Genomic DNA, 13,882 nt, shown 5'->3' on the forward strand with positions numbered 1-13,882 from the left:
CTGGAGGTGGAAGAATGTATTGATAAAACTACCCAATAATAAACTGATAGAATATCAATGCATTCCATGTGGATTTCTTGAAATTAAATAATGTTGAAAATCTTTGCACATTGATTTAATTTGGCAGTATACAAATAAAAATCGCTTTGATTTCAAACAATAAAATAATATTCAGGTACACAACTATCTTAACAGTGTTATTTATGTGTCTTTCCACAGTCTAGAGGGCCACATAAGAGCTTGTGGCGGGCTGAATTTGGCCCCTGGACCTTGAGTTTGACAATGGCATTAAAAGATGCAGATAAACAAGTGATTCAATTCCTTTTTTAAATATGTTTTCCAGATGTGAGTTGGCTTGAATCAATACAATTTAACTAAAAACTGAGGCAGAAACATTTATTTCCTACACATCCTACTGTAATTTATAACCTACATTTATTTATGTGCTATATTTAAGTTAATTATATGTACTTATGCTGCGTTCAGGTCGCCTCCGAAGTAAGAGTTTCAAACTGGGAATGACAGGTCACGACTGAGTTGCATTTTCTGCCTGTAAGATAACAGCTGAATTTGTTTATAGTAATGCAAACCGATTATAATATATTTGTTTTTTATATTTTCAATTGCAGGTGTCAATCCAGGAAAACTAAATGCTAAAAATGTGTAAGAAGGTGCTTTTAAAATGTGTACTCTTGGTTTTTTCCTCTAAGAGATTAGTTTGTCCTGCTTGAATTGGACAGGATATGTTACAATATGAAGGTTTTTCAATGATTTATTCTGGTCTCATTCCAAAACCTGAAATAACTGAAAACCAATGAACATTTCAATTATATTTTAATCTATCAGATTGAAAACAAAATGTACAGTTTGGTTTCAAGAAACGCTACAGGAAAAGAAAGCAAAAATATCAGATATTTTCTTATCCAGTCTGATAATCCTAATATTATCAATTAATCTACCCTGGTATTTTTCAGAAGCAGGATTTAGCAAAATCCAAAGAGATTTGTCAAAATCGATTATGTTGTTAGAGGGTCAACAGAAAATCATAAAAACAAGCAGGCAGGCATGCGGAAACCATGGAAACTCCTCACTGAACTGAGATCTTAACCAGATACATCTGCGCTTTGAGGCGACAAAGAAAACCTCAGTGGTGAAGAGGAACTGCAGGCATTTTTAGGTGTGAAATTAAGTCTTAGTTTGATGACTTTCAGTTCAAGATTGTGGGTGTTTTCAGCATGCTTTTATTGATTGTCTTCACTTATTGGGAATTATCTAAAAAGGAAATCTTTTGTATAAATCAGATGATTTGCAGAAAAACTTTTTTTTTACCTCCATCACTTCCAGCTGTAATGTGCTTCAGCTCGTTCTGACAAAAGAAGCTCCAGCAAAAACAGATAATGCAGAAAAAGTATAGAACCAGTAAGACAGGGAAACACAATGAAAACAATCCAGTGCCAGAATGGGAAATGGACAAATGGATGAGTGTTTCCCCCAGTCCGTCTCTGAAGACAGAACTGAGTCATAAAAGCATATTTCATTGAGTTCTCAGTAGCAACACGTTTAAAAATGTTCCACCAGATTTAAATGATTGCATCGTGTAACAGAAAATTAAATTTTTAGCCTTAATTTCATCTTTGATGGAAATGCTGAACGCCTGACCAGGCAATTGTCTTAAAGGACTGACGTGTGGAATCTAGATTGTGCTCTTGTTTGACCCTGCATGAGTAACTGACAAAGAAGAATTAGAAGTTTCCTGAAATCCTTATCGGCTCTCTTCCCTGTCATAAAATCGTCCCCTCCAGGAGGTGATGGATAGTTCATGAGGTGGGGGTAAGGATTGTCTTGTGGTCCATCTGGCAGTAGAGTGAAGATCAGACTTTGGGTGCAGACTTATACAGTCCTGCTATGACTGCATAACTACGTGATGTGCGTTCAGGGCTCTTCTCCTGACTGCGTTCAGCGAGACGGGTCTTCAAACCCTTTTGCCGAATCTTTCTCTTATTATTGAAACAGATTCTCATTCCTTGATAAAAAATTCTGTAACAATTGTTAATCGATTCTGCAGAACCAGTTGGGGATCTAATCGTTGGACGCGAGTGTGCTGGACCTACAGCCCAATCACTCCTGAGGAACGGGTAAGGGAACCACTGATCTATATAACTTACTTGAATTATTACCCTGACTTTCAATGCTCATTTCTAGAACTTGCTTGAGTCTTTTTTGGAAATTATTGAGTGATTTCCAAACTTGCCGTGTACCTGCCTAGTGGTTTTATGCTTCTTTCCTGGAAATCACAGGATAATCTCCTGAAAGCACTTCCTCAGAACCTGTAAGAAAAACTAAATACTTTACAGAATGCGCATTTTACTTTCCAAATTTTATACAGTACTTTCCCAGAACCTACAAGGTATTTTCTGAAATGTACAGTTCTTTCTTTGAAATTATGTGACATCTTTTTGGAAAATTTAAGGTTTACTTTTTTTCTACTACTCAGAGTACTTTCTGACTCTGAGTCTTTATTGACACAACATGTGTGTATGTCGTTTTAACACAACTATTGTGTCATTGAAATCAACACAAACGTGTTAAAATGTGTTTTCATAGATTAGGTCAAATAAAAGTGGACATTTTCATATGAGAATATAAAGATGCATACTTTTATTAAAATTAAATACATGTTACAACAATAAGTTTTGCGACAGCTACAATATATAGTTCATATGTACAAGTAAAATTCAAATCATCAATTAGTTCACCAGTTAACATGTTTTTATCTTCTAAGTCAAGCTAACAAAATATACCCATTTTCTAAAGTTATTCAACACCACAGATTTTAAAATCCGTACTGCCTGCCTAATATATTTTTTGTAACATTCTGTGAACAGGTACGAAAAACACATGGCTACAGAAATCATAAAAGAGCTGATGAGAAATAACATTCATATGTTTTGCAGTCAAATGGCAACATGAATTTACAGTCCAGCAGTCGTCAACCAAAGTACAAGATATTGTATCTTTGAAAGCAGTGTCTCTATGTTTTGGACAATTGAACATTTTACTTGCCAGCTTCAGGTAATCAGTTCCAGTACATGTGCTTTTCTTTGTATGGAGAACAGTTGATTGCAAATATGTAGAGTTGTGGTGGATATGACCAACAAGTAGAGTTTGAAAAGCTTGTCCATAGCATCCATGAGACCAGATGTAGAGGGATGGTGACTTAGTCGGTCTTGTTATCGGTGTCATACTGTGTCAATGAACTCAGGTCACAGATGTAGATCAGCTCGGGATGATGACTAGCAGAGCAATGCTAATCTTGTACCAGGCTTAGAGACAAAAGACCAGAAAAATAACAAAACAAATTTGTTAGTGAAATGACACTAACAAATTGATAAAAATACAATTTGTTAAAGATAAATACCTACCACTACAAAATCCAGAAGGTATGTTATTGTGGTGTTGGCACTAAGATGACTTGCACCAACAGGAGGCAGTAGATCTGTCAACAACACAAGTGTGTTATAAGTCTCAAAAATAGCAGAACTCTAGAAATCTGTACTTTATGCTGTGGGCCATTATAAATACAAATCATTCACCTTTTTCTATAATAATCAATTTACCTTCCTATTACTGGCTGATATTATATTAAAGATTTTCCATCACAAAAAACTTTCCTATAATGTAGGTAAACATATTATTGTTTTTTTTTTTTCTTCCAACAAAAGTATCTTTGTAAACTTTTCTCCTGTTTTAACATTAGGACCTGAAAATATTTTTTTTAATTTACCACTAGATGTCAGCAGTGATAAACTGGCATGTGCATCATGCAGTGCAGTGAATCTCTGGCTTTAATTCACAGAGCCATCAAACACATTGACTGTTCCCAAACATATTCTCAGAAACACACAGCGAGGCTTTGCAGAAACCCAGACAGCCTTTTGTTGTCTCACTTTGTCGTCTAAGTTGAAGAGACAATCAAAAGTTTGTAGAGCTTTTGTTAAGACAGCAGAAGACAGACATCCTTACAGAGCAGAGCGAAGAAATAGAAATGAATCAATAACCATTAACTTTCACATACACACACCTCTCTCTCTTTCTCTGTCTCTGTCTCTGGTGCACAGGGAACACGTTTGATGCTTCTTTTATGTGCATGTAGGTGTGACTGTGTGTGTTTCGACTGTCCAGGTGGCCCAAAATGGCTTTCTTGATGTCCAGTTCACTCATTTAAATTGCCCCTAAACTGGTCCAGCTGCAGTAGCATGCCTCTTGTTAAAATGCACGGTGTACACCCATCCTACAAGCGCCGGCGACAGTGACATCACCTCAGCAGATCGCAGGAGATTCCTGCAGAATGACTGAGAGCCTTAAATACGACGGCACTGCAGAAATTATCATGGAGATTCACAGAGTGTGTGTGCAACATGCAGAGGATTTCTGCTGGACAATGCAGTAATATAGTTGACCAGTTAATGAACGTGGCGTTTTAAACGTGTGTGGAGATTAAAGAAGATGGAAACACTCACTGTTTGAATGAGATGAGGTGTTACTCTAATTAAAATCCCAATAATGGAATTATAACCAGATCTCATTAAACGGTAGTTGCTAAGAGAAATCTTTTTTTCTGAACATGTCCTTGGGCTACAGCAACACATTTGAATGACCCTCTGTGAGACCTGTCAGTTTATTTCAGCTGAATAGAGCTGTACCAATTTCCCCAAGCACATTTAAGCAAAAGTTAACAGCGCTTTTAGACTCAGAACAAAAGTATTTCTAAAAGAAACGGCAGATGGAAAACCAGCCGTGACCAGTTTAAAAGCAAAAAGTAGACAAAAGGGAAATACCTTGGCCATCTGCTCAGCATAGTCCCAATGCATCAGAAGTACTGAAGCTTAATTCAGTTCATCTCTGTTTTATATTCTGTTACATATGAATTCACAACACATGGACGTTTCTGAAAATAAATTAAAAATTACTCAAAGAAATAATCTCCTTTTAACAGAAAGGAAAAAGAAAAAAGTAGTTCCATACTAACTTATAAATCACAAACAGTATAACACTTGTACATTACATTGATTCATTGCATAGATATGCTAAATGCTAATTTTGATGGTTTACAGCAAATAAAACCCAAAAACTCAGTTTCTAAGAACATTACATAAGAAAATACTGAAGATTCTATGTAGCGTATATATCAGGTGTGTTTGCTGGCCAGTTAATGTCATGATTCATGAACTTTTCTATGCGTAGTTCGTTCCTTATTTTGACATTTATTTCCATGTAGATACTTTAATTGCAAATCATGGGTGTCTCTTTCACACATACATTTTGTTTGACTTTTATTTTTGACTGAACAGGATTGCTGGTCGCTTGTTCCCTTTGCCCTTTTGTACCGTTGCAGTTTTGCTGTCTGCAGCCGGACGTTTGGTACCGACCTTGTATCAATTTGTAACCACCAAGGGGACGTCTCTACGTGCTCTAATAACAAACGGTTTAATTTTCTAGACTCTTAGACTCCTGGAAGGAAAATTGGCTGTTTGATTCCAAGCATATCAATCATATATATCAGCAGCGGGTCATGTAGAGCAGCTCAGGTTTGAGCAGGATTTGTAATATTTTCTCACAACATGAAGGTTCTCAGACCTTAAAAGCTTAAAAACTGTTAAGTTAAGCCACCATGTATGTTTTTCTACTGTGGGAGGAAACCACAACGCCTGGAGAAAAGTCATGCATGCGTGTGAGGAAGATCCAAACTGAACCAATGACCTTCGTTTTATGAGGCAGCTACTTTAACCACATAACGCTGTCTAATCTTAAAAACAAAAGCATGAAAAGTAAACAGAATTTCTGTGGGAAAAACAAAGTTGCTAATCTTTCACAATGATGGCATTGAAAGGAAGTGGGTCAAAGATAACCGTCCTGGTGATTCACTTTCAGGACACAAAGTGTCTTTTCAAGAATCAGTTCCCTGGAGAGAAAACACACAAAAGTTTTATGTCAAATGCATTCCCTTCACTCGCAAACGCTGCTCTCAGGGGAAATGAATGAAGGAATCTGAACAGAACTGATGTTATTACAACTGGTGACCTGCTAGACACCAAAATGAAAACCCTGAAATAAAAGCTGGCTGGAAAGAAAAGCTTCTTCATCCAACCTTTCCAGGACACAGCCTCCCTTCTATCTTTGTTTCTACACTGAGTCATGTTGATTCTTAATGGAGCAACTCAAATCGAGTTTTAGGAAAGGTCGACATGAATATGAACATGAACTAAGAATTGTCCAGATGAGTTGAAGGAAATCCAAGAGCAATCAGTTCCTGGGTTTGATTTCAGCTTCTGGTTTGATGTCAACATTCGCTGTCAAAATATTTCCCTAAGAGCCAAAACTATCAGCTGTTTCTTCTTTAGGAGAGGTCAGAGGATCACCAAAGTAAGTCGGATGTGGCAACAAGTCATTGTCTGTGAGTTTGAGTATGATATTTCATAGCAATCCAAGCTGCTTTGTGGTTATCATCTGACAGAACTTTGTGAATTTTGCCACAAAACACCAATCTTCCTGATGTCAGCTGCAACAGACAAATGGAGAAACAGTTTGAACTTCTGCAGAGGTTAAAAGGACAACTGCCAGATCCCAGATTTAGCTGACAAAGCAGCTCCACAGATTGGAAACTCCCTTCAGAGAAAGGATGATCCTCCAGAATCATGTAATAACTCCCCGAAAACCCAAATCAAATCAGGCCTGTAATGCAGAAACAAACTGTGCACCTCATCATGTGTGGTCCACTGAGGCCCTAAAGGCAGGAAAGCAAAGCCGTTTGTTTTCATGACTGTTTTTGATGCATTTTATAGCCAGCAGGACTTGCACCATGCAACTACATGCTAGGAGAATCTGAGCAGCTGTAAATATATTGTGCCTTTCTTTTCACTGGCCTCTTGGCTTTTTCTCTGATTAATCTCTTCCTTGTCTGGCTTCACATTAGGTGGACCACCATGGCAGGGTCGAGTTATGTCATATCTATTAATTTCCAGAGCTATGTGGGATGGTCAACGCTTGGAATATTGTCTGACCATTAAAGTTGACCTATCCTGCTCTATCGGCTATACAAAGCATGTTCATTACACTTTTTTGTGCAAAATTTTAGTCTGGTCAGTTCTGCGTATTTGAGCTCCTTTCAGAATGAGCTGTTTTAGGGCGTCCTGTCTCTTTAAATCCAAATAATTTTCTGCTGCCCACACGCCCCCAAATCAATGTTTACACTCGCGAGTGAGAATGACTGCAAGTATACAACCGCACATCTTTGAAAAGCAGAAGTACCTGCACAACCACCAAGAATGCAACAAAAAACACAAAAAGATGCTTGTCTTTGGTCTTTGGTGACAAATTATCCACAAGCGTGGATAATTTGTTTGGATAACAAATTGTCCACATTGTGCGGATAATTTGTTTGCAACCAATTGCAAACTGAACTTGTCCTGGTTTTCTTTTGATAACGACTTTATCCCGTCAGTCTTCCAAAAAGGGCTTGTGCGAGTCGAGAGTTCAGAAGTTGTTGACAGATTCTTCCATCTGAGTTGAGGATCTCTGCAGCTCCTCCAGAGTTACCAGGCGCTAACTGGCTGCTAGTCGGTTTTCAAGTCGTCCCAAACTTGCAGTAAATTACTGACAACCGAGTGTTCTGTATTTTACTTTGGGGTGTCAGATAAAAGGTCAAGATACAAGGAAATTCCAGTTTTTAGATTTTTAATGGTACAAAATACTGGAAAACTTGGTAACTATGTAAAGAACATTTTATTCTGTTAAATCTGATGGTAAAGAGATTAGTAAGTCAAGTTTATGCATAGGATTATAAAATGCACTCGGCTGCATTAGGTGCATTAGCACTGGGAGTACCAGCAAGAGTTAATCCAACTCTCTGGAGGTTTAATTATTTCCTATTGATCCTCTGAAGGGTCTCCATGGAGCACATTAGATAGCAAGATTTGGTAGTGAGGAATGACTTCCCTTACATTTTTAAATTTCTTTGACAAATTTATTAGGTCTGCTGTTTTCAGAGGCAGACAAATCCGAGCCCCAAAGCAGAACCTAATTAAATTACTTAGAAAAATAATCCCTAATAGTCACTTCTATCTACACACAGATTTTTCTTTTTAACAAGATATTTAAATGTGATTTGTTAAACTTCAAAATGAAAAATTTGTTAAAGCAAGAACTTATCTCACCCTATAAAGGTTACTTTAGGTCTAAATGTAAAAACACTTTTTTAAAAGTTGAAATAAAACAATGAAAGCCTTGCAGAAACACAAAGAACAAATTGTGCTGGTCTAGCAATCATGTCGTTTCACTAGAGGGGCAACAGAGCTTCTGTAAAAGCTTCTACTTTAAAAAGCAATTTGTTTTCACATAAAAATTTCAAATGGTTGCATCTTTTTCTGATGAAGAAGCAGAAAACATCTTGGAAAGAACAAGATCCAATTCATTCATTGCTAAATGAATCATTCCAGATCCACAAGAATGGTAAGCCACATAAGGTTGTTGCAAAAAAGCTGGGTATTTAAAGTGCATCAGAATATAAAAATGAAAAGTTTAGTGGAAGGAAAAAATGTGCACCAGGAGTACTTACACTCTGGAGGATTATGAAGCAGTTCTAATTCAAGAGAGTGAGGAGATTCACATGGCCTGCACTGCAGTTGGAGTCAGTTAACACACATGGACATATACAGAATATGAGCTACAACTTTCATATTCTTTGTGCAAAGTGGCTGCTGGATGTTTTCTTAAGATGCCTTTTCTTCATGCATGAACCACAGTAGTTTGTTGGACCAAAAACTTCATAATCTCAAATGTGATTGATGAAAAAACACCAAAATGATCCAGTAGCAACAATTAGCTTTTGTAAAAAAAAAAAAAAAGACTCAGTTTCAAATTTAGCCTTGAACTGAATTGCTTCTTATTCATGTCACTGAATGTTTTTACTTCTCTAACTAACTACCCTGGTTCACTTGAATTGTTATAGATAATAAGATGTGTCTGGACTTTGGCTAGGTCACTGGAATACAACATGGCCTACACCAGTCTACTACTGCCTGGATGTATGTTTAGTTTTGCTAGAAAGTTGTGATCTGTAATTGTGAGGAAAACAAGACACATTTTGGATAACTTGGTGCATTTATTTAACGTAGCACAGCAAGTACGAACTAACCGAATGAGCACAATGCCAATGTTACTTTTTAACATCATCTCTTACTCTTCCTACCGTTTCTCATTTTCTTCTCGTCAGCGGCTCCACCTAATGGCGTGGAGTGGTATAACACAACACAACACGAACCAATTATGTTTGCAACTCCTACTGGTTTTCTCCCTGTAGTTAGCTTAATTTATCGCCCCATCATCTTTGACCAGCTTTACATCTCGCTTTTGAATAAAAGCATCCCCACAGCATGTAGCGGCCACCACCAAAACCCATGGTGAGGTTGATATGTTTTAGTCTTCTGAAACACAGAGCATTTTGCTTGCAGGGAGGTTGAAGAGGTCAGCCAAATTTTGGTCTTTTCTGACCAGAGCACCTTCTTCCACATGGCAGCTGTGAGAAACTTTAAGTGGGACTTCTCATGACTTTTTTTTAAACAGTGGCCTCCTTCCTTCCTCCCTTCCTTCCTCCCACTCTTCTATAAAGGTCAGCTTTGTAAAGTGGACAACTAAAAGTCACGGATTCTCCCACCTGATTTGTGGATTTCTGCAGGTTTTTCAGAGTTTTGGGCCTTCTGCTGCTTCTCTGGATGATGATCCATATTTTAATCATTTTCAATCATCTTCGTCAAACATCTAAAGCACATGTGTCAAACTCATGGCCCAGAGGCTAAATCTGGCCCACCGTATGTGGCCCTTTAGATTCCAAATTACATCAATAACTCCTTCACAAATCTGCAAAATGCAGATGGATGCACACAAAATCAACAAATCTCCACTTTTTTATGATTTTACTGCAAATTTTCTCAAAATTGGTCAAAAACATTGAGTTCAAGTGACTGCTGCCTCAGCCTTACTTGATGTCAAGTCATCGTCCCTAATTGATACGGTGAGTGATAAAAAAAAGTCACATTTAACAGCAAATATTGTAAAAAGTTCTAACAAACATTTTTAAATTGGGATTACAAAATCTGCTAGTTTGATAGCAAAAAACCCCCAAAACACCATAACAATCACAAAATCCTGGAAGAACAGCTACTTATTAATATTTTAATAGTTTAATTGGTTTTGTCAATATATTCTACCACAACCGGCCCTTTAAGAACATTCAGATTTTTGATAAATGAAAATGAGTTTGACACCACTGATCTAAAGCTTTCACAGAACAGCTGAATTTAAGCTGACAATAAATTATATACTGCTGGACTTTTTACCAAAGAGATGACTTCTGGGGACAGTTGGTTGAATAGAAATGCAAGCCACACTTTTCAGATTGTTTATTAAACGTGTGAAAGCCCTTCTTTCATTTCATAGCTGCACCTTAAAAACTGACAGTCCCCTTATGCACATATTTTATCTCTTAAAGCCACTTATGAGTTTTCTTTTTATGCACAGAACATAGTGTTTTCAGTATTTCACTTGTAGTTGTAAATTCTCTTTGTTTTCTTAAACTTTGTGAAATTTGTGGTTGTAATGTAACAATAAGCTATCGATGAAATCTAAGCTTTTGTGAGCTCTATTTAACAAAGCAAGGCTTTCCAGTTGTTGAATTTCTCCTGTCATGCCTGACAAAAGTAGTAATTGAGTATTTTCCACTAATTCTGCTAGCTTCTTCCTTGTCTAATATGTTTGTAAATTAATAATTTCTCGTTTACAAAAGGGAAGAATCCCCATTGGGAATCAATTTCAGCAACAGAAATATTTTCACATCCTGGTCCTTTATCAAAAATCTCAGCATTTTTCTAAAGTGTAAAAATGTCTCATTAATAAATCCCCCTCATTTTTTCGACAAAGTAATTTCCTCCCCTCCGTCCTTTTGTCTCTTAATCTGCCTCTCTCCACCTCCGGAGTTGGCTCGGATGGAGGCAGCATCGCTTCTGCTGCTGCTGCTGCAGGTCGTGTCTGAGGCGCGAGCTTCCCGCCTTGTAGTGGGGGTCGAACCTGCACGTGCTGCGGTCTCACGTGCAGCCTGACGATCACGCTCCCCGTCAGAGACTCGTCGTGAGCTAAAAATAGTAGCGGTGGGGGGGAGGAGGGACAAGACGACAGAGGAGAGAAATAGAAACTTTTGGTTATTTTTAACCACCCACACTGCCTGTGTGCGTGACTCCTTCCTTTTGCTCTCTGTAAAAAAAAAAAAAAAACAACTCTGCCGCTTCGCATTTCTATTTCAGTCACGGCTTCTCCTTCGTGGGTTTTCTAACTTTATTTTAAGGAGTTAAACCGGGAGTCGCATCGACGAATCCCACCGTTTTTAAACCGTCTCCGGTCAGGCGTGGGCTTACCGCAACTGAAATCACACAGAAACTGTAGTTGTGAATGAGTGTGTGTCATCCAGGAGCTAAACTATGTAGACGCCGTAGCTACGTAACTGACAGCACTGTTACCATGCCAACCGAGCCTCACAAGCTTCCCTGCACGTGCACAAGCTCATTCAGTTTCTCCCGCTTTCAGTAAAGCAACGGTTTCTGTGTGAGTTTAAAGTTTAAGGGCAGTAAAAACAGAAAAATAGAAGCTGCACAATATATGACATCCCAATTATCACAGCATTACCGCAGAAATAATATTTGGTAGGATAACATTGCAAGTGTCATACATTCACGCTCTGGATAGACATTTGGGCAGTTGTAGCTGAGGCGCTAAAGCTAACAGAGTGGTGGGAACATGGTAAAAAAAATTTTTTATGATTAATGGTGTGCAGTACTGTTATTGCATCTGAATGTTTTGAAGCAGTAGACTACCACATTAAATCCCAACAGAATACGTTGAAGTTTGTGGTTGTACTGTGTCAAAAGAAAAGCAACCAGCTAATAGCTGCGTTACAAATGTAAGCAAAACTTTGTCAATATTCCACTAATGTCAAAAAAGCACAATTTCACAATTGTAGTGTTTCAAATAAAAAAAAGATAATTAAATTCACAGTGATTAAGTTGTTCATGTGATAAGTCATTAAAAAGCACGCTGTACCATCATCCTCCAACTACTTCCTGTAGTAAAAAAGTTTATGAGTTGTGCCAGTGGCAACATCCCATAGTTAAACATGTGACTTGAGTAAAGTAAAAAAGAAAAAAAAAAGTGTTTCCATTATAGTTTTGTAAAATAAACCAATTTTGATAAGGCCAAAAAAAAAAAAACATCTTATCTTAGCGCCAAAATGTTTTGTTTTTTTCAAAATAAACCAAATTTATTTTCAATAGGTCAGATTGCTCAACTATATGAACAATGGAAACGCAGCTACTGGAATCAGGGACTTTGTCTCCATCATAAAGCTTCAGAAGACAAATTTATGTGGTGTTTTAGTTGCATCTCTGCTCCAACACACCTGAATCAAATGACTGGTTCATTACCAGGCCTCTGCAGAGGGAACCCAGTCATTTGATTCAGGTGAACATCCGAGACAGGATGCATCTAAAATTTGCCAGACAGGAGTTCTTGAGGACTGAGTTTAAACTGGTACTTAGCATTAGCATGTGGCTATCCTGCAGTGCTAATGCTAGCTAATACACAAAACTAAGCTGAAGCCAACAATAGTAGATGTGATCTCTACTTTGGTATACATATATATAATTTTTTTCTTCTTTTGCCTTGGTTGTGGGTGGTGTATGATTTGCAACAGGAAGGTCTCTTTTGAAGGTGACTCTATTTTTACTAACCATACCATTTGCTAATGAGAAACCTTTTTACAAGCCATCAGTTGATATTTAACCAGCTAATATTGATTTGCATATCGCAGCAACAAGAAACCTTTCTAAATACACATTTCAAATTAGTTCTTGAAATGTGTACTTATCTCCACTTTCTTACACAAAATGCGAATGTATGGACCACTTATCTTGAATTTCTTTATGCATTATTTAGATTGTTACTAACACGTGGTGTGAATTTTATGTCAAAGATATTCAAAATTACTCAAACTATATTTAAACCTGTTTAATTATGCATGTTTTAGGTATTTTCCTTCTGCCACACACCTGGCTTAAATTTCAGAAGAAATCCTTAGAGAGCTATTGGTATGACACTATATATGAAGCACAACTTTAAGAGGTCAGATGAGTCCAGTTGATAGTCATGTCTGTTGTGATGAAAATGGTGGAATGAAGCACTGCACATTTCAAAAGCTGCAAAAAACTCTCCATACTGAAAAGACAGACTCTTCTGAACAGCAGACTTCTGTCTGAAAAGAAGTCCACAAAATTAATAATTTTGAATGTCAGGAGAGAATTTGTTTTTAACACAAATGTGATTTTTTTTTCTTCTTCCATGGTTTCTCAGTTTTTATTAGATTTTCCAGAATGTTACCATTTTATACAACCTCCTGGTTTTCTAATAAAGCTTCTTGCTCCTGACAAAAAAGTTTTACGTAACACAACTCACAGTTCTATTAAGCACACCAAACAAGATATCAGTCCTTGCTGCAGCCAGTGACACAATTTAGCTAAAATGAATAACAAGGGACATAAATCATCAATAAAGCCTGTAAAGTCAAAATAATACATAATGTCCATTTTCAGTATGAAGATAAAGCATCAACAGTGTTCTGCAATGCTAGACAAAAAAACAAAGGGAAACGTTGATCACATTACTAGACCCAAACACAGTAATGAATTGCAGATGGATGGATGGCCAAAATTAAGAGAAAACGATGGCTACTTCCTTGTTGAAAGAACATCAGGGACCTTGTGTTCCACTGAAGATTAAACAG

Source organism: Xiphophorus couchianus, chromosome 10 (genome assembly GCF_001444195.1).
Source record: "Xiphophorus couchianus chromosome 10, X_couchianus-1.0, whole genome shotgun sequence".
Lineage (NCBI taxonomy): Eukaryota > Metazoa > Chordata > Actinopteri > Cyprinodontiformes > Poeciliidae > Xiphophorus > Xiphophorus couchianus.